At 35.9% G+C, this 24,926-nt stretch overlaps 1 protein-coding gene across 2 annotated transcripts in view; it reads left to right on the top strand.

Moving 5' to 3' along the window:
• fhit (fragile histidine triad diadenosine triphosphatase) overlaps positions 1-24,926 on the top strand; it is a 447,851-nt gene that overhangs the window by 6,906 nt on the left and 416,019 nt on the right. The window lies entirely within an intron of this gene.

The raw sequence follows: 24,926 nt of genomic DNA on the forward strand, positions 1-24,926 counted from the left end.
TTTTTTTTAATTAATTTTTTTAACTGCCTATTTTGGGACATAATTAGAAATGAGCCGATTCAGGGTGTGTGGCCCTTTAAGTCTCGTGCTCCACGCCCCAAGAGCTCGCGCTTGCCTTAAACAACATAAAAAAAAGTTCACACAGCTACTATAACCCTCAAAATGGATCTTTACAAAGTGTTCGTCATGCAGCATGTCTAATCACGTAAGTACAGTGTTTATTTTGATGTTTACATTGATTCTGAATGAGTTTGAGGCTGTGCTCCGTGGCTAACGGCTAATGCTACACTGTTGGAGAGATTTATAAAGAATAAAGTTGTGTTTATGCATTATACAGACTGCAAGTGTTTAAAATTGAAAATAGCGACGGCTTTCTTGTCTCCATGAATACAGTAATAAACGATGGTAACTTTAACCACATTTAACTGTACATTAGCAACATGCTAATGAAACATTTAGAAAGACAGTTTACAAATATCACTAAAAATATCATGATATCATGGATCATATCAGTTATTATTGCTCCATCTGCCATTTTTCGCTATTGTCCTTGCTTGCTTACCTAGTCTGATGATTCAGCTGTGCACATCCAGACGTGTAACGTTAATCCCTTTCATAATGTTGGAAACGTGGGCTGGCATATGCAAATATTGGGGGCGTACACCCCGACTGTTACGTGACAGTCGGTGTTATGTTGAGATTCGCCTGTTCTTCGGAGGTCTTTTAAACAAATGAGATTTATATAAGAAGGAGGAAACAACGGTGTTTGAGACTCACTGTATGCCTTTTCCATGTACTGAACTCTTGTTATTTAACTACGCCGAGGTAAATACAATTTTTGAATCTAGGGCACCTTTAAGGGATAAAATTATTGACTACAGGGGGACTTTAAACTTTTTTTTTTTTTTGAAACTTGCATGTATTCAAGGTGTAAGTAAATGTCATTACTTTTATTCAGTCAAAGTAATGTCATTATGTTTAAAACCCTTTCTTTAAAAAGGGTTTCAAAAAATTTGAAACCAGCATACAAAGAGTACATTTTCTTAGAACTTGTGGATTTTTGTGTACTCCCCTAACTTGCTGTTTTTGACACTGACTGTTCACAGAAGTGCACCAAAACAGTTTCTTTCTTCTGTTTGCAGTGTTCCCTAAAGTCGTTGTCTTTCAGCCGCGTGTTCCCTTGATTTCAGCTGATAGGGGGTCTTCTATTCCATGACCTTTAAAGGTGAAAGGCCATGCTCAGTCAGTCTCTCCCTCTTGGTGGGAGATGCGAGTGCTTTGAGGAAAGCAAAAAGAAGAGTGTTTATTATCGATGACAGAACATACACACACACACACACCCTTGAAGGTCCGATTCTGTCACCGTGTTCTCGTCAGGGTGGCTCTGGGGTCAAGAGCACTAGTGTGGATCAGTATGGCTACTCTGACAGCGTGACCCGGGCCAGAGGATTCATTCTCAGTACAGAGGTCAAAGGTCAGCCTTTCAGAGCAGCAGGGGAGGTCTGCCAGAACTCATGCTGGAATATTAACTCCTGTCTGCTTCAAACTTTCCATACATTTACATGAAGGCGCATGGCTTGAGGCCTATTTTTTGCATTTCAGGTTCAGAGAAAGTGGGATTTTTGGGTAGAATGAAAGATGGTGAATGCAGATCTTCATGTTGCAAATGAGTTTGCCTCTTTACTATTAAGTATCCAGTCATCTGGAACTGTTTTTTATTCATTAGTGGTGTTTGGTATGGCAAGAATCACTATTAATATTGCTCTTAATTAGGGTTAGGGTTTTGGGTTAGACATTTAAATTATTAACATTAGGCACGCAACTCATGAAACCACATTTGGAGGTGGTTTGGGAGGGATTTTGACCGCATTTAAAGACAGCATAAATGCAAATGTGCTTTTGTTATCTACATTCAACTATGTGTTTAATATTTAACAAGGTTCTGCTGCAAATAGTCATTCATGTCACTTTGACGGTCATTAAAACACTGTGCAGTGAATTGCTGCTTTTTATTCTGCTCTCGCTGTGTTAAAAAGACAATAGATGCTGAGCTCTAGTGATCTGTTGATGAGATTTAATCAAAGATATTTGATTTTTTTTCTTTTTAAAAATCCACTTGGAATGCTGCTTCTCTCATTTGTCTCCCTGAAGAATGCTTAACGTTTTCTCCTCTTTTCCTCACTTATAATCTATTAATCCCATTTGAGGGGTTATAAAGAAATAACACATGGTAACACTTTACAACAAGGTTTCATTTGTTAACATTATTTAACAAAAACAAACAAAAAATATTTTATTATTATTTGATGTTGCTAATGCATCATTAAAATCAAAAGTTGTATTTGTTAATGTTATTTAATGGACCTGAGATATAACTAACAATGAACGGTTAACAAAGATTAATAAATAGTAAGTTCATGTTTATTAATACATTAACTAACATTAACTTATGAGACTTGTTGTAAAGTGTTAGTGAAAACACAATAAATGGAAAAATGGCAAATTAAAAAAATCAAGTTAAATGACAGAATCAGAATCCACTTTTATTGCCTAGTCCAACATGTACAAGGAATGGAGTATGGTATTGAGGTGCTTTAAAAAGAATTAAGAAATAAAAAGAAGAATAACAATTTAGATAATAACAAATAATAAATAAGCCTTTGATACGAATACACAATTTTTAAAAATTTGGTGTAAACACAGTAGTGATCGACCGATGTATCTGTTTACCGATATTTTTCCCGATATTTAAGCATTTTTCCATAATCGGGTATCGGTTTTGTAATATCGGATTCGCCTATTTACGGCGCCATCTTGTGGCCGTTTTGAGATTTCCGCCATTGCAGCCCGGGCGTCTGAGGAGATCAGTCAACAACAACTCAGTGCACAGGTAAAGTATATGTTCTACTTGGTTTGCTTTAATTAATCAATTTTATTTAACATAACAGACATGCACAAATGAGATCTGAGACATAAATTCCTGATATAGTTAATTTATGCAGCTTGTTTCTAAACAATTGAGACGAACTCATTGAGTCACGTAGTGTAATTCGTCATGTCCTGCCCCAATAAAGACGTAACTTTACATGAATTAAATAAAACAGACATGAATGAGTGTATGTTGATAATAAAAGCGCTGAATTTAATTCTCTATCTGTTGTATTTGCTCACCATTAGTCTAGAAGAAAAAGTTCGTTCATATTGCTTAGCAACTGACGGATGATCAGGAGGCTTAAGCACGGCCACTGAATGAAACTTTTGACAAGATTATCTTGTTTAAACACCCTAGATTATATTATCATTTACTACATAACAATTATTTCGCTAATACACATATAAATATAGCCTACCGCTTTGTGGAAATTAATTATTTATTATCTCCATGCGCGATCGCGGGTGATTAAGTTATAGTCAAACAGCACTTTGTCAGTTGGCATTTCATGATTTAACGTTAGATTAAATTTAGATCATAAAATGCCAACTGACAAGTGCTGTTTAACTTTATATACTCTCGGAAAAAAAAGTTCGTTCATATTGCTCAGCACCTGAATGGGTTGATGATCAGGAAGCCTCAAGCACGGCCACTGCATGAAATTTTTGACAAGATTATCTCCCTAGATTATATAATCTACTACTACATAACCATTATTTAGTTAATAAATATAAAGGTTTTTTTTTTTTTTTTGTATGCAAGGAGGGAGTGATTGTTATAAATAAAATGGTTTGTTCAGCTCATTTGTGTTGTAATAATTGTCAAAAACAGAAGTATAACAGTAAATAAATATCGGTTCTGCATATCGGTTATCAGGTACATAAACATGCAAATAATCGGTATCGGTATCGGTTATAAAAAATCAATATCGGTCGATCACTAAAACACAGCATACAGTCTGATTAATGTGTGTTTAGTGTAATACATATGAAGCGGTATTAATAAGGGTGCTTTCTCTATCATTTAAAAAGGGATAGTTCACCCCAAAATGAAAATTCTTTATCAGTCTACATCACACATCAGTTGTGGTAAAGGGAAGCTCAAGCTTGTTTGCTTGATGTGCAAGAACCAATGAGGTTCATTCTCGAGTGTTATGCAGCACGTTTGAGCTTCCGCAAGAACCAATGAGGTTTGTTCTCACGCACCAAGCAGGTTCGTTTGAGCTTCTGTTTATGTTCGCTGATCAATGAGTCATTCCACGAAACCGGTACAATTTGAGTCCCTCTGACCTTTTTCAATGTATTTTATCTACTGGGTCACCAAAATATATTTTTTAAAAGCTTTTTGTATTAATTGAAATGTATCCTTTTAATAATATTTAAAAACATGACATACATGTTATCTTCATATTAGAAATTATTTAGTTGACACCGCCTATTTTGTCACGTCTCTCAAGGCCTTCTATGAAAGTGTACTTGGGATGTGAATAATAAAATGAGAAAAAAGTCCATTCATTTTGCTATTCCCTTAAATATCCATCTGTGCTTTTTTGCTGGTAATGTAAAGTAAATTCATGATTATTCATTAAAATCACATAATTTAGTTCCGTACCTCAGTAACCCCTCAACCCCTTTACGCAAACCATTCTCCCCCTGATACTTATGTGACATCATTAATAGGAAGTGACATCATAGAACTCTTCTGAACAACATTGTGAGCAGACACAGGCAAGTTACCACCTTCTTTAATAATTATGACTAAATTATGTTGTGAAATTGTGTTTGTCAAGCTTAACGACTCAACCCCGTTACATCAATTAAAGATAGAAAACTATTTCTTGTGAAAATGATCTTTGTTATTTCAACATTATTCATGATTTCTTAATATCATGCATGTCATGTGCTCTCCATTTATTCACTAGATTTAGAGCAGTGGCCAGTTTGGGCAAAAAATCACAACCCCGTCACACCTACATTTTTATTATTATTATTATTGTTTTTTGTTAAGTTTATGAAAAAGTAATTAAAATGATAGTTGAATTCTGTCTGAAATGTTCAGAGCAATCATAAGAATACTGATTTTAGTTCAAATTCTGAAGTTAAGCCTTTGATAAATAATGATGAGGTTGCTGTCACAAAAAGTGCCCATTTCAGGCTTTAGTGTAGCAAAAGTGTGAGTTTTTATGTAACTTATATATGTGTAATTACTGAATTAGTGTGAGGGACATCTGATTAATAGGAAAATGTTGATTTTATCACAAATACATTTTATAATAATATTCAGAGAGCTCCCATAGTGTCCATAACTTAAAATAATGACCAGTAATAATAGGGATTTGATGTCTGAGATGGGAAAATATGTTTTTCTGGAAGTTAAATATGTCAAATGTTGTGGGGTGTTCAGAAAAGTAATACATTTTGAAAAAATCTCCAATGTTTTATATATGAATAAAAGCCTAAATTCATTCTGTTCATCATATAAAGTGATCATGTCTTCAGAAAATTTGGACTAAACCACTCAATTCGGTTTTTTTATGTTCTCTTTATGAGCTTTTTGAAGTGTCAAAGTGGTAGTTGCGTAGCTGTCAATTTAGAGCAGTGCTCTCAACTCAATTTCTTGAGGGCCACAGCCCTGCACAGTTTTGCTCCAACCCTAATTAAACACACCTGATCCAGCTAATCAAGGTCTTCGGGATTACTAGAAACTTCTGAGCAGGTGAGTTGGAGCTGGTTGAAACTCTGCAGGTCTGTGGCCCTCCAGGAATTGAGTTTGAGACCACTGATTTAGAGACAGAAATCCCTCAGATTTCATTCAAAATATCTTCATTTGCGTTCTGAAGATGAACAAAAGTCTTACAGGTTTGGAACGACATGAGGGTGAATAAATGATGACAGATTTTTTTATTTTTGGGTGAACTAACACTTTAATATGTAAGTGATACACTGCATGATTCTGGATAAATTCACAATTTTTTTTTTTCTTCTGGAGATTCACAATTTTTTAGTTTAAAATAGAGTTTGTGATTATCCCACGATTCTGAATGGACAACTTCACAGTAAAATCCCCAGAGTTAAATCAACTCTGCTCAGAGTACATATGGTCCCTCTGTAAATAGTGTTAAAGTAACACTGAAGCAGAGTTAAATTTAATGAGATAATTAAGCAATTAATAAGGCTGACTGACTGACTAACTGACTAGTAATTCTTGTGTTTCTCTTTTCTTCAGTGATTCTGCTTGTTAACAGCAGGTGTTCATCACTAATGTACAATCATCACTTAATTAATTGCTTAATTATCTCATTAACTTTAACTCTGCTTCAATGTTACTTTAACACTATTTAGAGAGGGACCATATGTACTCTGAGCAGAGTTGATTTAACTCTGGGGATTTTGCTTCACTTGCTTCATTACTGAATGAATCAACATTTTTGAACAAATCTCTTGAATGATTCAATGACAAATACATTTTTGAACAGTTGCTTGTTGCCACCTACTGGTGTAACGATGTAATTGATACACTCTTGATTTGAAGCATCAAATTGCTTTCAAAAGGTGACTTATTCCACATTGATCACTACTGTAGACATCAGTATTTAAATCTGAACAATAAACTTTTATCCCAGTACTTCTGTGATAATCTGAATTATTGTAACAGAAATACAAGAGTTTGTGAAGCTGTGTCATGACAACCACTCTCTCTGGCTCAGCGGCATCACGAACACATCTGAATGTTCGCTGTGATCAATCTCGGCAAAGGTTTAATAGACATATAGCCATATCGCTATCATTTAGGAATAAGATCACGTGAGTGTTTGAATCGATATCACAATCTTTTAACAATGAATCGTTCAGCTCTAGTAAGTGGCGATTTGTAAATGTGACCAGAATAAGGGGACTTGCTTAATATGGTATTATATTCAGATGCTGTTCTATCAGGACACAAAGAACATGTTATAGACCATAAACACTTGGGTTGGGGTCTTTTGACTTGGACCAGTAAGCAACTGCCCTAAACTCCTTATCCTTAGTAACTGTATAGCAATGCTCAGTGGCAAGTTTTACTCAGGCAAACACCACTCAAATTTTCCTTAGTAAAAAGCTACTTTTTATTTATTGGTGTTTCTTTTCCAGTGCTTGAGCTATTAACTACAAACTAACAGTGAATCACTCACACTTAACACACCCTCATTTAAAAAACCCTACAATAACAAACAGCAGAATATTATTAATAATCGGAAATTAATTGCATTTTTTTTCTACCTGACAAAGCATTTGTCTTGTTGTGCTAATTAGTTTCCTAAAGCAAAGGCTGAAAATATCAGTGATCAATTTCCGTTACTTGAAATAAAATGAATGTTCACTGAAAACAAAAAAAATTAAGTTTAAGTTTTTGTATATTTTATTTCATTTGAACTATTTGCCAAGGTAGCATTTATTATTTTTATTTCAGGTTTAGTTATTTTAGTTGCATTAAACTAAATAAAACTAATAAATGCTGCTTTGGCAAATAGCTCAAATGAAATAAGTTTAAGTTTTTGTATTAAGTTTTTTGTTTTGAGAATAGCATCAAGTCAGTTAAACTATTGGGATATTGATCTGGTCAGTTAAGAAGCAGAGGGGGTTTAATCAGTTTCAGCTGCTTTGGTGTTAACCATAGATGCAAACTTCTTTACTCTTTACTTTACTTTAAAACCTTTATTTTATATATGTGAGGCCTGAGATGTGGGAACGGTGAAGAGAGAGGGCAAACAGTTTATATATATATACAAACTCTTATGTTACATGTGATTAATCGATTTTACAGCACTTATTTATTTATTAATAAAATGCACAAAAAGATTTGTGCACAAATACACGAGGAACATTTATTAAGTAAATGGGTCAGTTCTGATTTCATGTTGTTTCCTTTAATGTACCATAGTGTGCTGATGCTCACTATCTGTCAATAGCTCTTTGTGTCCATTGTTGTGATGCCAATCCCGGCATGAGGCTAAGTGGTTGGCGGTGACAGTGGCAAAGCTACAAAGCAGCTCCATCTTTGTTGAAGTGTTCCTGTAGATCTCCTTTAATCCAGCTAAATACAAAGAGCTCCCTTTCCAAATCATATCAACGCATGGACAACTCTGGTTTCCTCAAGTCAACAGCAGATATATGTGTTCTTGGGTATATGTTGAGAGAGAGAGAGCAGCAGATGAATAGCATTGTCAATCTGATGGTCATGGTGAAAAGGATTAGAGAGTCTTGAGGGACTAGTGGACTACTGGCAAATGATGGAAGTCCACAATCTTTAGTTGTCCTCTTGCCAGGGGACATGAAAGAATCAACTAATCCTTTAAACCGGACACAACTCCAGTGTATTTTTATACAATGTGTGAAATATTGTTATCTCCAAATGTGAAACAACCAAGTTATATTTCTAGCACTGTGACTTCCTGACCTCTTCCATTGTATCTCTTCATTGTATCATTTTTGTGTTGTCCCTTGAGTTGTGCCTGATCTTTAGGTTTCAACAGAATATTTCATTCTTAGACATGTTATATGACTCTGGGGGAATGGCAGTTTTATGCCACATTTATTTATTGGTTTGTCCATGTCCTCTATATAGCATAACTATTTTAGTCACTTGAAGTGATTGCAGATATGACCTTGGTAAGGAAACAAAGATGAGATTCAGATTCTTAATTGAATTATGGGTTAATAGGAATCTTTTCAAATTAAAAAAAAAAGAAAAAAAAGTGAATTTTTGCATGGCTCAATGTAAAAAAAAAGTGCCCATTATAAAGGAAGAAATCCGTAACACTTTACAATAAGGTTGCATTTTTTACTACATTAGTTATCTCCCTGAGGTCTGAAAACGTGCCGGCGCGTTTTGCAGGTTTTTTTTCACATTGCAGAAAAACAGACTTAAAATACTCCGTCATTTTTTGTCATAGAGACATAAGTAATATACCAATTGAAACTATAGAATATCTTCTTTTATTTGTATACACTCAGAGTAAAAACACAATGTTGTGCTTTTTGCAAAATAAAGAAAACTAAAATGATGCATGATCTCTCGTCTCCCTCTGAACAAAGTCCAATCTGATGGTTCTTAGAAAATGAACTGTAACTTAGTGAATACTAATGACAAAAAAATTAGATTTATGTCAAAAGAAATGTTGAAATGTCAGGTTTTAAATCGTGCAAGTCAAATCGAAAACAAAAATGCTGTGTTTATGTAATCTGTATGAAAAGAGACACACGTCAGAAGTCCGTGTTTCAGCTCATTATCCGCTAATGCGGCCACGCCCACGGAGCCAGCGCTATTCAGAGGCAAATTCAGAGGCAATACAGGCATACATCGTCTCAATCGTGTATTTATTGTCTTGAAAAGTGTTTATCTGTATGTAAAAGCCATGGTTAATGACCTCTGGAAGACATGCCGTTAGTTCCTGATATGTCCTTTTCTTCTTTAGAATAATTTGTGGACTAAATGTGCACAGAGAAGCGCCCTCCGGCTGCAAGTATGAATTGAAAACACCATTCCTGAAATGTCTTCTTCTTTAAAATAATTTGTGGACTAAAGGTGTACAGAGCGCCCTCTGGCTGCAAGTATGAATCGAAAACACCAGCGCTCATAGTGATAACAATGAATATAGAATAAACTCTGTATAGAATAAAATCTGTATAGAAAATTGACATAAACATATGAGAATCCATCAATATTTCTCCAAATGTGCATGCTTTTAAACTAAAAACCTATAGTCAGACTCTTTGCATCACAGAAATACATTATATTTTAAAGAATATAATTGAATATCATTATTTTAAATTGAGCTGAGACATGATTACAGAGGTTTTTTTCACAGCCTACCTGACTGAAAGGCCTCATTATTATGCATCACCATTAGAGGTTCTTTATGCTATTCTTTTGTCTTCTCAGGTGTAAATGATCCATTATTCACGATGATTCACGCCTCCACGCATACTGTGTTTCTTGACAAAAGGTGTCTTACAAAAACTAAATCAATATATTGTGTTATATGAACAAGTAGGCATTATAATTTTTACATAATTTTGAAGCAAAAACTCTAGCCTACAACCTCCAATATCCAGAAGTCTTGTAAACACAGATTTAATATATATTTTTGTCCTTATTTCAGTGGCTTATTTTTTTTGTTTTTTCAATAACCACGCATAAACGTTATTCCTTCAAAAACACAAACATGTACATACATGTTCCTCACATATTATGGTAGCCTAGTTTGTGCTGAATACAGTGTAATGACACTTTTGTCATTTATATGTTTATGAACAACTGAAAAAAGCACAAATGTCAGGGCATGTCAAAACTTCTTTAAGCCCCAAATCAGCCTCAGACTCCAGAGGGTTAACATGAACTAATAATTAAAAATACTTTTAAAGCATTTTAAAATCTCATTTTCTGTTAATTTCAACATTTATAATACATTATTAAAATCACAAATTGGACCTTTTCGTATTACTTAAAGTGGTTATGAACTGTGTTTATTGTTTTATAATGTTTCCTGGGGTGCACATATAATGTTAGCATGATTTTTACAAAATCAAAAATTGTCATCATTTAGAAATAAAAGGCAATTTCCTACCCTGATTTTAGTCCTCTGGTTTGAACGCTCTGTTTTAAGGGGCGTGTCTGCTGTGAGACTTCAGTGTAAACGCCCACTGCTGTGATTGGCTAACATCTTTGCAATTTACTCTCTCAAAAACCTTTAGCACATTTTTACTATCACAGCTCTCAATGTTAACTATGAAAAGTGTTGATTATAGCATTACATTTAAATCTATGGCATTATATTTAGATCGTGGCATGAAAGGTTTCAGAGATGAACACTGTAGCCGATCACAGACACGTTGAGCACGTGAAAGCAGTGATCTCGTCATTGCAACTCAATTTCTGCACACTAACGAATGCTTTCATCTTAACTTACAGTGCAAACGCGATATAACTGAGAGATTCGTTGAGTTTTGGCACATGTCGAGAACTCAGTCACTGATAAACTTGCGCTGTTTGATTGACAGCTCTAGCGATTGTAAAGGGAGCATTCTTTGAGATATATATATATATATATATATATATATATATATATATATATATATTATGTTTGATTTACTTGACAAAGAACATCTGACTGTACATGAATCATTATCAGATCAGATCAGGCATTAGAATTAAGTTACTTACACGTTGTTGCATTACTGTCAAGTCCATATCGTAAAAGTCTGTTTGCAAAGCCTGCGCTGAAATGTGATTGATTTGCCAAAGAATCCACAGTGAAATGTTCCAGAATACAAATAAATAAAGCTCAACTGAGACATTCACATTGTTGAAAATAAATAACCATATTCCTAGCATAAGGATCCTTTGAAAGGTAATGATATTTTTAATCCTGTATCGCTCTTCTCTCCTCCTCATCTCACTAACACACCAGTGGGCGGGGCTAACGTTGTAATGTGAAGTAGGCGTTGATTTCTTCTGTGGAAGCGGCTTTTAAAGGTGCCCTAGAACTTTTTTTTTAAAAGATGTAATATAAGTCTAAGGTGTCCCCTGAATGTGTCTGTGAAGTTTCAGCTCAAAATACCCCATAGATTTTTTTTAATTCATTTTTTTTTTAACTGCCTATTTTTGGGCATAATTAGAAATGAGCCGATTCAGGGTGTGTGGCCCTTTAAATTCTTGTGCTCCACGCCCCAAGAGCTCGCGCTTGCCTTAAACAACATAAAAAAGTTCAAACAGCTAATATAACCCTCAAAATGGATCTTTACAAAGTGTTCGTGATGCAGCATGTCTAATCGCGTAAGTACAGTGTTTATTTGGAAGTTTACATTGATTCTGAATGAGTTTGATGGCTATGCTCCGTGGCTAACGGCTAATGCTACACTGATTGGAGAGATTTATAAAGAATGGAGTTGTGTTTATGCATTATACAGACTGCAAGTGTTTAAAAATGAAAATAACGACGGCTCTTGTCTCCGTGAATACAGTAATAAACGATGGTAACTTTAACCTCATTTAACAGTACATTAGCAACATGTTAACGAAACATTTAGAAAGACAATTTACAAATATCACTAAAAATATCATGTTATCATGGATCATGTCAGTTATTATTGCTCCATCTGCCAATTTTCGCTATTATCCTTGCTTGCTTACCTAGTCTGATGATTCGGCTGTGCACAGATCCAGACGTGTAACGTTAATCCCTTTCATAATGTTGGGAACATGGGCTGGCTTATGCAAATATTGGGGGCGTACACCCCGACTGCTATGTAAGAGTCGGTGTTATGTTGAGATTCGCCTGTTCTTTGGAGGTCGTTTAAACAAATGAGATTTATATAAGGAGGAGGAAACAATGGAGTTTGAGACTCACTGTATGTCATTTCCATGTACTGAACTCTTGTTATTTAACTATGCCAAGGTAAATTCAATTTTTGAATCTAGGGCACCTTTAACCCTATCTATAGATAGGCGCATTCCAGGATCAGTCGTTCGCTGGGCCTGGTGTCAATAAAATCTTTTATTGGACTAACAAGGACGTTTTCAGTTCTGAAACTTATAGGATATTTTTATTAACTAATGTTAACTGAGCTTACTAAATACTGTAACAAAAGTATTTCTCAATGTTAGTTAAAACATTAACTAACCTTATTATAAAGCATTACCAAGAAATCTATTAGAAATCTAATGCGAAATAAAAACATGTGCCAAGTTCTTGGAAAGTTCTCTTCCAATTCATGTTAGTATGGTTTTTTAAATCTTTGATACCATTTTCAAGAGACATTTCATTTTAATAACTCAAGTATTTATATCCTGCGTGCAAATGTTCTTTATGCCATCAATACGTAAGTGTACACATTATTTAAAAAAAAGCTTGAAAATAAATTTCAGGGTAAAAGTATTAGTGTATTAATACTTTATGAGTGTTTTTTTTTTGTTTTTTTTAAGTCACATCACACACGTGACATTTTACAACCTGGACTAACCTTGCTTTGTCATAAAAAAGGTCAATGTTAGGATACTTATTGACTTTGACACATAGCCATGAGGGTCCACATAGGGTCCTCTCTATGATCTTATTTACTTTGGTTTCTGCATGCATAGGGAAGCTGCTGTGCTGCTTTTTTCATACATCATAAATGACTTGTGCCTCAAAGTGCACTGACGAAATGCATTAAACGCTGTCATGTTATCTTGGGTTCAAATGCCTGGTGTTTGTGAACGCAATTGTGTGAGACACTTCTGGGAAGTAATTATACCAAATCACTTTGATAACAGACTTTAGCTCAGGCATTTCAGAATGACCAAACCAACATTTGAGATGCTGTGCATTTGAAATTGGTCCGCTGGTTAGTCCAGTTATCAGTCACATCCACTGTGGAGGCAAATTATTGTGAGTTTTGTTGTTGTTGCACATCAAGGGATTTATTTGGTAAATGTGTTTCCATCGTAATTTATGCGCATGTCTTCTTATCTGATATAAAATCGTCCACCTTCATTGAGTGCATACATTTTTTTTTAATTTATGCACATCTTGGTATTTCCATTCAGCATTCCATTTTTATGCAATTTCCCAAAATTCGCAATTGAAATAGGTGGATGGAAATATAGTTGTCTATACATACATTGGTTAATGTTTCATCTGACCTTCAAACACAAGACAAACACAGTCCACTTAAACAAATAACAAACGACAATACATTAACTTTTCATGTTCTTGTTGAATACAGTGTAAAACATTCATAGTGCAGGATGGAAAAAGTATGTGTGTGTGAAAAGTATTTCATTACGGGTTGACCCTCCTCTGGCAGCAGTAACTTCCTCCAAAGGTTTCCTGTAATAGAGGATCAGTTCAGAACATCAGTCAGGAGGGATTTTGCACCACAAGTTCAGCAATATTCTGGGAATGTCTGTTGTGAACCGCCCTCTTGAAGTCATGCTAAAATATCTCATTTAGTTTGAGGTCAGGACTGGTCACTTCCAGAAGGTGTATTTTCTTCTGACAAAGCCATTCTGTTCTTGGATCACTGTTCGCCCAACTTCTGTTGAACTTCAAAGATAACCTTACATTGTCCTTCAAATTGTCCCGATACACTTGGGGATTCATTTTTGTATTGATGTTACAAAATTTTCCAGTCCATGAGGCAGCAAACCAGCACTTAAATGAAGTCAGAATATTTTTCAGAGTAACACTGAAGAATCCAGGTGCTGACAACAGATATGTACGCTAGGGCTGGGTGATATGGCAAAAAAATAAAATCTCGATTTTTGTTTTGTTTTTTTTGTTTTGTTTAACTAGTCAACTTAACTTTATTACAATATGATTTAACTAACATTCTTTTTATTAACAATCTGGTTAAAAAAAAGTTCCATTCCAAGTGCACCACACATGAAGTGTTGTAAATGTAAAACAATTAGTTAAATATCTTTGCAGAAATATGCCTGAAATATGAAGACAAATGTTGTACAACACATCCTATATACACAGAAATAATATAAAATAAGAAAATGCTAAATATTTCTTAGCCAAAATGTAATAGCAATAAATAACACCAGTAATAGACTATCATTAACAGCAAATGCTTTGTAAAAACAGAAAACAACAGCAGCTTTCAGCCTGTCACCATCATGCAAATATCAAACAGGTTTACAGGTTTTTGCATTCTATTTCGCTATTTGTCCTATTGTTTTTATGTTTGGCTGACATGTTTAGGTGTTGCTCTTGTCACACGTCTTTTGCAGGCATCTCACCCATGAAATGGCATTCTAAAAACACGGCGGTCAAGTATAAAAAAAAAAAAAAGCTCAATTCACGTTTAATAACTTTACCTTTTTTTCTCATTCCACTGCCTGCGTCACATTTCTATAACGCAATAACGCATTTCTGAATGAACAGCCACTTAAAGTCAGGCATGAAATCAAAATTGACCCTGTTTACTTTGTTAGTGCATATTACTAGTGTTGTGGTAAACAATTAATCCGTGCAAGTTATTACACAGAAAAAAAATTGCTTGTCGTTGTAATCAAAATTTGAAAAGTTACTTCTGGTCTAGAATGGCGTTCCTTCTCTGATGACGTCAGTTTGACGGCTTGGGTTGAAAATGCTTTAAACCACTCCCCTCCAACCATTAGTCTGCTATGAGCGAGAGATGGAGTCAATATTCCGTTTCACTCAGAAATACGTCACAACACTGGAGAAAAGTCGTTTGGAACTTCCGGTTCACGGGGACTTTAAAGGTGCCCTTGATTCAAAAATTGAATTTATCTTGGCATAGTTGAGTAACAAGAGTTCAGTACATGGAAAAGACATACAGTGAGTCTCAAACCCCATTGTTTCCTCCTTCTTATATAAATCTCATTTGTTTAAACGACCTCCGAAGAACAGGCGAATCTCAACATAACACCGACTGTTACGTAACAGTCGGGTGTACGCCCCAATATTTGCATAATGCCAGCCCATGTTCCCAACATTATAAAAGGCATTAGACAAGGGCAGCCAGTTAACGTCTGGAGCTGCACACAGCCGAAAAATGGCAGATGGAGCAATAATAACTGACATAATCCATGATAGCATGATATTTTTACTGATATTTGTAAATTGTCTTTCTAAAAGTTTCGTTAGCATGTTGCTAATGTACTGTTAAATGAGGTTAAAGTTACCATCGTTTATTACTGTATTCACGGAGACAAGAGCCGTCGTTATTTTCATTTTTAAACACTGTATAATGCATAAACACAACTCCATTCTTTATAAATCTCTCCAACAGTGTAGCATTAGCCGTTAGCCACGGAGCACAGCCTCAAACTCATTCAGAATCAATGTAAACTTCCAAATAAACACTGTACTTACGCGATTAGACATGCTGCATCACGAACACTTTGTAAAGATCCATTTGAGGGTTATATTAGCTGTGTGAACTTTGTAAATGCGCTGTAATATAGTCGACAGCTGGTGTGGCAGGGAGCACGCGATTTAAGGGGGCGGCGCCGAGTGTAAATCAGTGCATTGTTAATGATGCCCCAAAATAGGCAGTTAAAAAAATTAATTTAAAAAAAATCTATGGGGTATTTTGAGCTGAAACTTCACAGACACATTCAGGGGACACCTTAGACTTATATTACATCTTGTGAAAGAACGTTCTTGGGCTCCTTTAAGGCTGCGTCTGAAAACCTAGGTAGCTGTCTTGCTGCCTCGCTGTCTTATAAGAGAACGACCTGTACGGCAGCGTTTGTGCATGAAGGTACCTCACGAAATTTATTTTGGACAGACTTCTGAGGCAGCGTAACGGTTTAATGATCTACAGCAATATAGCGCGAGCTTTGGTGAGAACTAAACAAATATTTAATTATTACAGTAGTAATTTCTTGATAGAAATGATATCAAAATTGAAATATGTGGGTCAAAATCGTACATTTATACACAAACTGAGCAGCAAACGCAACTTTCGGACGCTATCTTTATTTTTCTAGCTCAACTGTCACAGAATGGAAAGCACAGGATTGTGGGATATCAAAGGCAGCTAAGGATACATCCATGCTTCCTTCAAAAATCGATCAGATGAAGGTATCTCATGAGACAGGAAGTGAAGCTAACATTGGATTCGGACGTGTCCTTGATGCCTTACTACCTTGAAATGTGTCCTCAGAAGGCAGCATTTTCCCAGTTTTCGGACGCAGCTCCACGACTAGTGATGTGTTCTGCGTTCATTGAACATCACATGAGAGCGGTTAATCAGGGCGTGCCGGCGCCATCATGAGGTCGGATAATTTTCATCTCCTAATACGGTTATCATTGCTGTATTGTCAACATGTCTAATTGTAATGCTTGCTAACATTTTTATAACAAAACCGTGATTTCTCGATTTAAAAAATAATAAAATCGAGGCAAAACATTAAATTCGAATTAATCGAAAAAATCAGAAAAATCGCCCAGCCCTAACGTACGCATGTTCTAGAGTTTTTAGTTGAGACTCCAAGTTTTTTTCTTTTCATTGGCCATTTCTGCAGTTATAGAATGTTATCCATGGGTTTCAAAGACGCCACTTCCGCTATGCCCACCGCCATATTTGTGTCCGGTCACAGCTGCGCGCCCTGTTTAAGTCTATGGTGACAGCAGCTACAACTACCAGAGGAAGGCCAACAAAACACTCTCAGAAGGTTCACAACAAGTTTATAATATATCTTGGATATGTGGTGCTGTTAGCCGTTTCAACAGTCGTCAGAACTACAAATTTATTTGATTCCAAAGGAGTTAGATCGGCGGAATTATTGGCTTCATTCAGAAAGGAGCACACCACTGGCAGCCAAACAGCAACGCACAACATTAATAACTGCTGGGACTGTCATTTGCATAACTTTATAACGGTTGTTGTTAGAACACTTTTGTAATAAAATTTAATCGTAAGGTGTGAATTCTCTATGTTGTTGTTTCAGCGTGTTGTTGTGGGAAGAGGGCGTCTACTGGAGTTAAACATTGATTACATAACTTGTTCAAACTTCACTTGTGCATTCGCGTCATTTTGTTCAGATAAAACTTGTAATATTAATTTTATGAAGTATAAATAGCCTATCTGATTATTCTCATGAAGGATGTGTTTCGTTGAGGTAAATAACCCACAGAGCTGAAAGTAAGGCAAAACATTAATATGATTGGGACTGTCTTCTTCTTATACAATCGTATACACTTGTAACATAACGTTGTGAATTATTTGGGCTTATTTGCTGTGTTTCGGAGTTTCAATGACGTTACTTCAAGTTCATATATGCGTGATTTTGTGCAAATACTAGTTGTAGTATTATTTTCATTTTATATAAATATCTGAATTATTTTATATAGGATGTGTTCCGTTGAGTTAATTAACTTTCAGTTTGTGTTTTTATTCTCCTAAACTTAAGCGTGCGCAGCTCAAACAGCAACGATTAAGTCATTAAAATGTTTACAGTAATATTAAAACTTTCATGTTTTTTTTTTTTTTTTTAAATGAATGCATTATTTTTAATAACTAGCTCTTATATTGTTCTCGTATTATATTCAGCCACACATGGTTTGATTAATAAGGATCACGAACAATAACAGATTTTTTTTTCTCAAATCATCTCATTTTGATAACAGTATTATTTGAGCTGCACGCGCTGAATGAACACCCGTAAAATGAAGCACTTTGCTAGAAGGTTAACTCAAAGGAACACATCCTATATAGGGTAATTCATATATATTTATACAAGATAGACATAAAATTACAACTTATATTTGCACAAAATCATGCACGCATGTACTTGAACTAAGTAATGTAGTCATCTCGTGTCGTGAATTTGTTCATCCTGTAATAACACGCCGAAACACAATTTTAATACAATATTATATACAATTATAAAGTTATGTAAATGACAGTCCCAGCAGTTATTAATGTTGTGCGTTGCTGTTTGGCTGCCAGTGGCGTGGTCCTTTCTGAATGAAGCCAATAATTCCGCCGATCTAACTCCTTTGGAATCAAATAAATTTGTAGTTCTGACGACTGTTGAAACGGCTAACAGCACCACATATCCCAGAAATATTGTAAATTTGTTGTGAACCTTCTAAGAGTGTTTTGTTGGCCTTCCTCTGGTAGTTGTAGCTGCTGTCGCCATAGACTTAAACAGAGTGCGCAGCTGTGACCGGACACAAATATGGCGGCGATAAAATACAGTGATGTCACATGAAACCCATGGATAGAAACAGAGCTAAAATTTGATAATTTGTCTTATTGTCAGTTGATGAAGACTTTGAGATACTTTTGTATTCATTCCAACTTTATGCATGTCAGTAATTCTTAGACTTTTTTTTATCAAGGCGTAGTTCATAACATACATTGCTTGTAGAATATAGAACTTAAAGGATTAATTCACTTCAGTAGTAACATTTTCTGATAATTTACTCACCCCCATGTCAACCAAGATGTTTGTCTTTCTTTCTTCAGTCGAAAAGAAATTAAGGTTTTTAAGTATACGTCGCGCGCAACCTTTATATTCTCCTCTAATCTTTAGTCCCTATGTCAGTGTGCACTGTTTCTGAACTCCATGAAAAGCCTCGATTGTAGTCTTGAGTTTTCTTTGGGGAACGAACAAGTCACAATATTCCTCATTTAAATAATTCTTGCTCAAAACATACGCAAAACGAAGGGTCGGGGCCTGGTTGAGTTGTGTTAGTAGTGTGTAGAATATCACAGTTATGGTAAGGGGTGTGACCTTTCCAAAACCTGCTAGAAAAGATGGACCAATCACAACACACTGGTCCAGCTGACCAATCAGAGCACATTGTGCTTTTCAGAGGGAGCAGCTTCAAAGAGACAGGAACTATACTGTACAATGACGTAACTCATTGCTTCACTGCCATACTATGATGCATCGCTGAAGAAATCAACTAGCTAGTCACGGCTGTTTCCCGAAACCGTATTGTTGCAAACCTGTCGTTCAGCCACGTTGGTGAATGATGTCACACAGGTGGTGGAGTAATAACAAAGACTATAGAATAACACAAGATGTGTCACTCGTATTGTTTTGAATGGGAGAAAGTGCAACACACAATATGGCGGAATAAGTCCCACCTTCTAAAAAAGAGCCAATCGCTGGTTGGTAAAGTCATTGCGTCACTGCAGAGGCCGTTAGTAGCACCGGTTCCTACAGTCAGACACGCGCTTCCTATAGAGACACACACTTGGGACTGCGCATGCATATTAGCTTGATCCAGCCTGAAAAGTACAGGTTTTTATTTATTTATTTGTTTATTTTTTTTTTTGTCATGATTTGAGCATTTAGAAACAAAATTTATGAGACAGTTGTTATCAGATTTCGTTTGTGATTTCAAATATGAAATGTAATCAAACTTGGCAAACAGTTTTGGAGAATTTGATGTTTCCCCATTCAAAGAGATAGGAGCTGCACTTGCATGCCCAAGAGGCGTTTCAAAGATGGCGGCCGAGTGAAATGACTTGTCTTAAAGGACTTTGGTAATAACTTCTTTGAATGAAACCGTTTGAGACTGAATTATTGCTAGATTTTTTTTGCTGTAAATTACAGACATGGCATCTGATGACTAATTATTTCTAATTTTTCTCAGTTATTTTGCTTTTTCCTAATTCAATCATAGACTCATTCTTACATACTAGAGCGCACTCTTCAAAAACTATGCTTAAAATCTCTTGACAAACTAAAATATGTAAATGACATTTGTATATATATTCGAAATAAAAGATATACATTATACTTGATGTCAGCTTGCTTTTTTTTTTGCTCAAGATAACAATTAAGTCCACATGTCATTGAAAACAAGAAACTATGCTTCTAACCACAACTCGAGAGCTGTCGTTCCAACCACACAGTTTGCGAATGTTCATTTGAACTATGGTTTCGAGAAACACCAAATCGTTGAACTATGTTAGTAACGACGGAACTTGCGGTGTTAGTTGGCTAACGATGCTTTCGGAAAACGCACCCCAGAACGTTACTGACAGACTGGGAAGAGAGGTGCTGCAACAATGAAAAATAATGTAACTTTTAGTATGGTTAAGCTTTGTCGTCTACACTACTCTGGCGTTTTCGACTCTAGAAAACGGAGACTTTCAAAAATGCTGCAGACCACATTTTAGTTTGAAAACTCAGGGGTTGCGTTTCAGTGTAAACGGACTAAAACGGAGACTTTTAAAAATGAAGGCGTGGCTACCCTCATTACGCTACCGGAACATGACAATAACAGACCAGGGCTGCGTTTCCTAAAAGCATCGTGAGTTGATCGTGGAGACCGTTTGTAGCTATTGTTCTACGATCAACTTAGGCTTTTGGGAAACGCAGCTCAGTGCCGTCTCTGTAACATACCGCCACGCCGACTGTGTAAACAATAACATGGAGACGGAACTGCACTTGCTGACTTTGTGGTCCTTTTTGTGCATTTTATAATACTGCAGCTGCCTACATGCACAAGAGGCAACTGTTTACACTTGGACGAGCATGCCCAGTCTGCATGAACGGTCATGTGACATGCGTTTTCGATCATGTAGTGTGGACGGAGATAATTTCTGGAACGCAATGGAAATGCCAGTATAGATGAAGGATTGTTTTCATTTTAAAAAGCCGTTTTAAAATAAAAACGCACAAGTGTAAACAGGGCCTTAGATTTGAAACTGCTATATGTTATTTTTGTACCTAAGCTTTCCATTTCACTGTACAGTTAGTAGATATACAGTACAGAAGGGTAGTAAACCGCTGCATTGTCATATTTGTGCATTATTCCTTGCAGCTGGTGCCAGTGTTATGCCACAATGAGCAATGACAGGAAGTACTGTATCAGCCCCAGTAAATGCCACTTTACTTTATCACATCAAGTCTGCATGACCGCAGGCAATAAATGCAGTGCCTCTGTAATTACATTCTGTTACATGAATTCATTACTTATTTGATAATGGTAAAACATACTAATTATATTGATAATATATTAATTGAAATGTAATGCAAATATGATCTGACCAAATTAGGCCATAGGGTTGAGTAAATACGGTTGCTCTTAGCTTTCCGCCTGAGCGATTGAATAACTCTTTTGGATGGAACGTGGGCAGGGATTGTGTTGTGCTGAGTGTGTGTTGATGCTGATGGGACGGGACTGCTCTCTCCATTAGAGGACCTGTATTCCCTCCACCCCCCATGTGTGGCTCCTGTCAGCTGCTAATAAGTGGAGCTTACTGTCCCTCCATAAACAACCTACGCAACTGACACTTTGACGCTTCAAAAAGTTCATAAAGTGATCGTAAAATTAATCCATATGTATTGAGCGGTTTAGTCCAAAATTTCTGAAGCGACTCGATCGCTTTATATGATGAACAGATTGAATTTAGGCTTTTATTGACATATAAACATTGATCAGCAAACAAAAACAGAAGCTCACCCGAAACTGCAATATATGGACCTTCAATCCGTCGGTAGCCATTGAAGTCCACTAAATGGAGAAAAATCCTGGAATCCCTTAATTTCTTTTCGACTAAAGAAAGAAAGACAAAAACATCTTGGATGACAAATGGGGTCAGTAAATTATCAGGAAATCTGAATTCTGAAGTGAATTAATCCTTTAAGACTCAGACCCCTTTAGAAGTTTTGTGTCAGGATGGTATTTGGATATATTTTACTTGGATTGCATTTACGGTTACACTTTATTTCGATAGTCCACTTTAGACATTCTACGAACTAGAAGTAACTTTGCAACTACATCCCCCGGTTTCACAGACAAGGCTTAAGCTAGTCCTAGACTAAAATGCATGTTTAAGCTGTTTTAACTGAAAGCAACTTGACATATCTTAAAATATGTCAGTGTCATTGTTTTGTCTCAAGATGCACACCAGTAATGTTGTTTTTCTAGGGTACGTTTATAAAAGCTACTTAAGGCCTAACCATAGCTTAGCCTAAGCCCTGTCTGTGAAACCAGGCCTAAATCAAATAACTGTCATTAATTTGCAACTACATGTCAACTAACTCTCATTAGAGTATTAATAGACTGTTAGGTTAGGGTTAGGGCTAGTAGAATAAGTTGACATGTACTTGCAAAGTTACTTATAGTCACCAAAATAAAGTGTCACCAAAGACTCTCCACGGATCACAGCTGGAGAATGCAGAGATTAGTTGAGTCTTGAGTCTCAGAAAGCCCAAAAAATTTATCAAACAACACCTACATCCCAACAAGTTGTTCGGGAGGGTTTCAAGAAAAATCCTCTGCTCTCATCCAGAAACAAACTCCAGTATATTCAGTTGACTGGAACTTCAAATGGGAACGGCTTCTATGGTCAGATGAAACTAAAAAAAGAGCTTTTAGGCAGCAAACCCACCAGATGGGTTTGGTGCACACATGGATAAAAAGTGCCCCATGCCCACGGTTAAATATACTGCTGGATCGTTAATGTTGTGGGCCTGTTTTTCTGGTGGAGGTCCTGGACATCTTGTTCAGATACATGGTCTCATGGATTCTAGCAAATTACCAACAGATGAATAATCAAAACCTGACCACTTCTGCTAGAAATCCAATAATGGGCCGTGGTTGGATCTTCCATCAGGACAATGATCCAAAACAAACATCAAATCCAACACAAAAATGTGTCACTGAGCACAAAATGAAGCTTCTGCCATGGCCATCTCAGTCCCCTGACCTGAACCCTAAAAAAAACGAGTGGAGTGAACTGAAGAGAAGAAGAACCAATGTGGACCCGGGAATCTGAAGGTTCTGGAGAGATTCTGCATGAAGGAATGGTCTCTGATCTCTTGTCAGGTCTTCTCCAAACTCATCAGGCATTATAGGTGAAGACTCAGAGCTGTTATCTTGGCAAAAGGAGGTTGCAAAAAGTTTTGAATAAAAGGGTGCCAATAATTGTGGCCAACATGTTTTGGAGAAAAATATTTATTTCATAATGTGATTTCCCCCCACTTTCAATTCTTTTCCTTCAATGAAAGGTTATAATTTTGTGAATTTTTTGAATGAAAGATCAAAAGGATAAACAATGCAGATTTATTTTCACAGCCGCCTTTGCTCATAATTACTGAGGGTGCCAATAATTGTGGAGGGCACTGTATGTGTATATATATATATATATATATATATATATATATATATATATATATATATATATATATATATATATATATGATAAATAATGTTTCTTTTTCATGTTGTGAGATCAAGACTCCACATTACAATGCATGAATGACTTAAAGTGTATGATTTTTTGCCTAACCTCTTTATTACATGCGTGCAGATAATGTAAAACATGTTTAAATCAGGATCTGTGTCAGATCATCAGCAAAATTCCAGACTAGTTGTGACAATTACAAGTTGTTTGTCCTCTTTGAATGTAGCTATGTTCTTGAAAATTTTTTAGTTCCTGCTATTTTGTGCTCTTTCTCTCAGTCTGTTTGTTACCTTGAGTATTAGGAAGATTCTAACCAGACTTCTCGGAAACAAGAGTTTTATAAACATCCAAATTTAATGACATCCTGGCATCATGGAAAACCTTGTAGAGGATTTTACCACAGGTGCCTCAATGTAATGTGATTAATGTTTAATAATTATTTCATATTAAATATTTATCAACATATGTCATTCTGAGGCAGCTGCTGACTGACCGATTTATTGTTTCCTCTTGACGGCAAGGCATTCTTCACTGTAAAAAATCAAAAGTTGAGAAAACTTAAAAGTTTCAAGGCAACAAACAGATTTTTCAGTTTTCTCAACTTGTTTTTGTAGGAGTTTTTTGAGTTTTTTTGATTTTTGCCTCAAACTCATAATTACTGCTTATTAATAGTTAGTAAGGTAGTAGTTAAGTTTAGGTAGGATTAAGGAATGTAGAATATGGTCATGCAGAATAAGGCATTAATATATGCTTTATAAGTACTAATAAACAGCCAATATCCTAATAGTGAGAATTGGGCCCTAAACAAAAAAACTATATATGCATATGTGGTTTCACCATTTTTCTAACGTTTGCTTTCTGAACCATGCAGTTTGATGCAGGTCAGTGTGTTAAAACAGACGTACAGTTTTTACCATGATGTAGAGAAGTTATAACATCACATGCATGAAATGCAAGATATATACAATTATTATTAAAAATGTCCTGCACAAATCATGCTTGTGAAGCTTCAGGTCAATTTGCTTGTTCTTCTTGATTGTGACTTGACTCACCAGTTATGATAAAGGGCATTACATTTCCGACACACGCTCTAAGTGGTTGACCAATCACAACAGACTGGGTCGGCTGACCAATAAGAGCAGACTGCGCTTTTTGGAAGGTGGGCTTTTAAAGAAAGCAAAACTAAAACAGAGCGTCCAGACAGAGGGTGAAAACAGGTGCTGCAACACTGTAAATTAAGAAAAATGTTTTAACATGAAATCATGTAAACACATTTTAAATCATGTAAACATATTTTAGACCTAAAAAAAATTTGAAACCTGTAAATTAGCATGTAATAG

The sequence above is a fragment of the Megalobrama amblycephala genome, linkage group LG21, assembly GCF_018812025.1.
Source record: "Megalobrama amblycephala isolate DHTTF-2021 linkage group LG21, ASM1881202v1, whole genome shotgun sequence".
NCBI lineage: Eukaryota > Metazoa > Chordata > Actinopteri > Cypriniformes > Xenocyprididae > Megalobrama > Megalobrama amblycephala.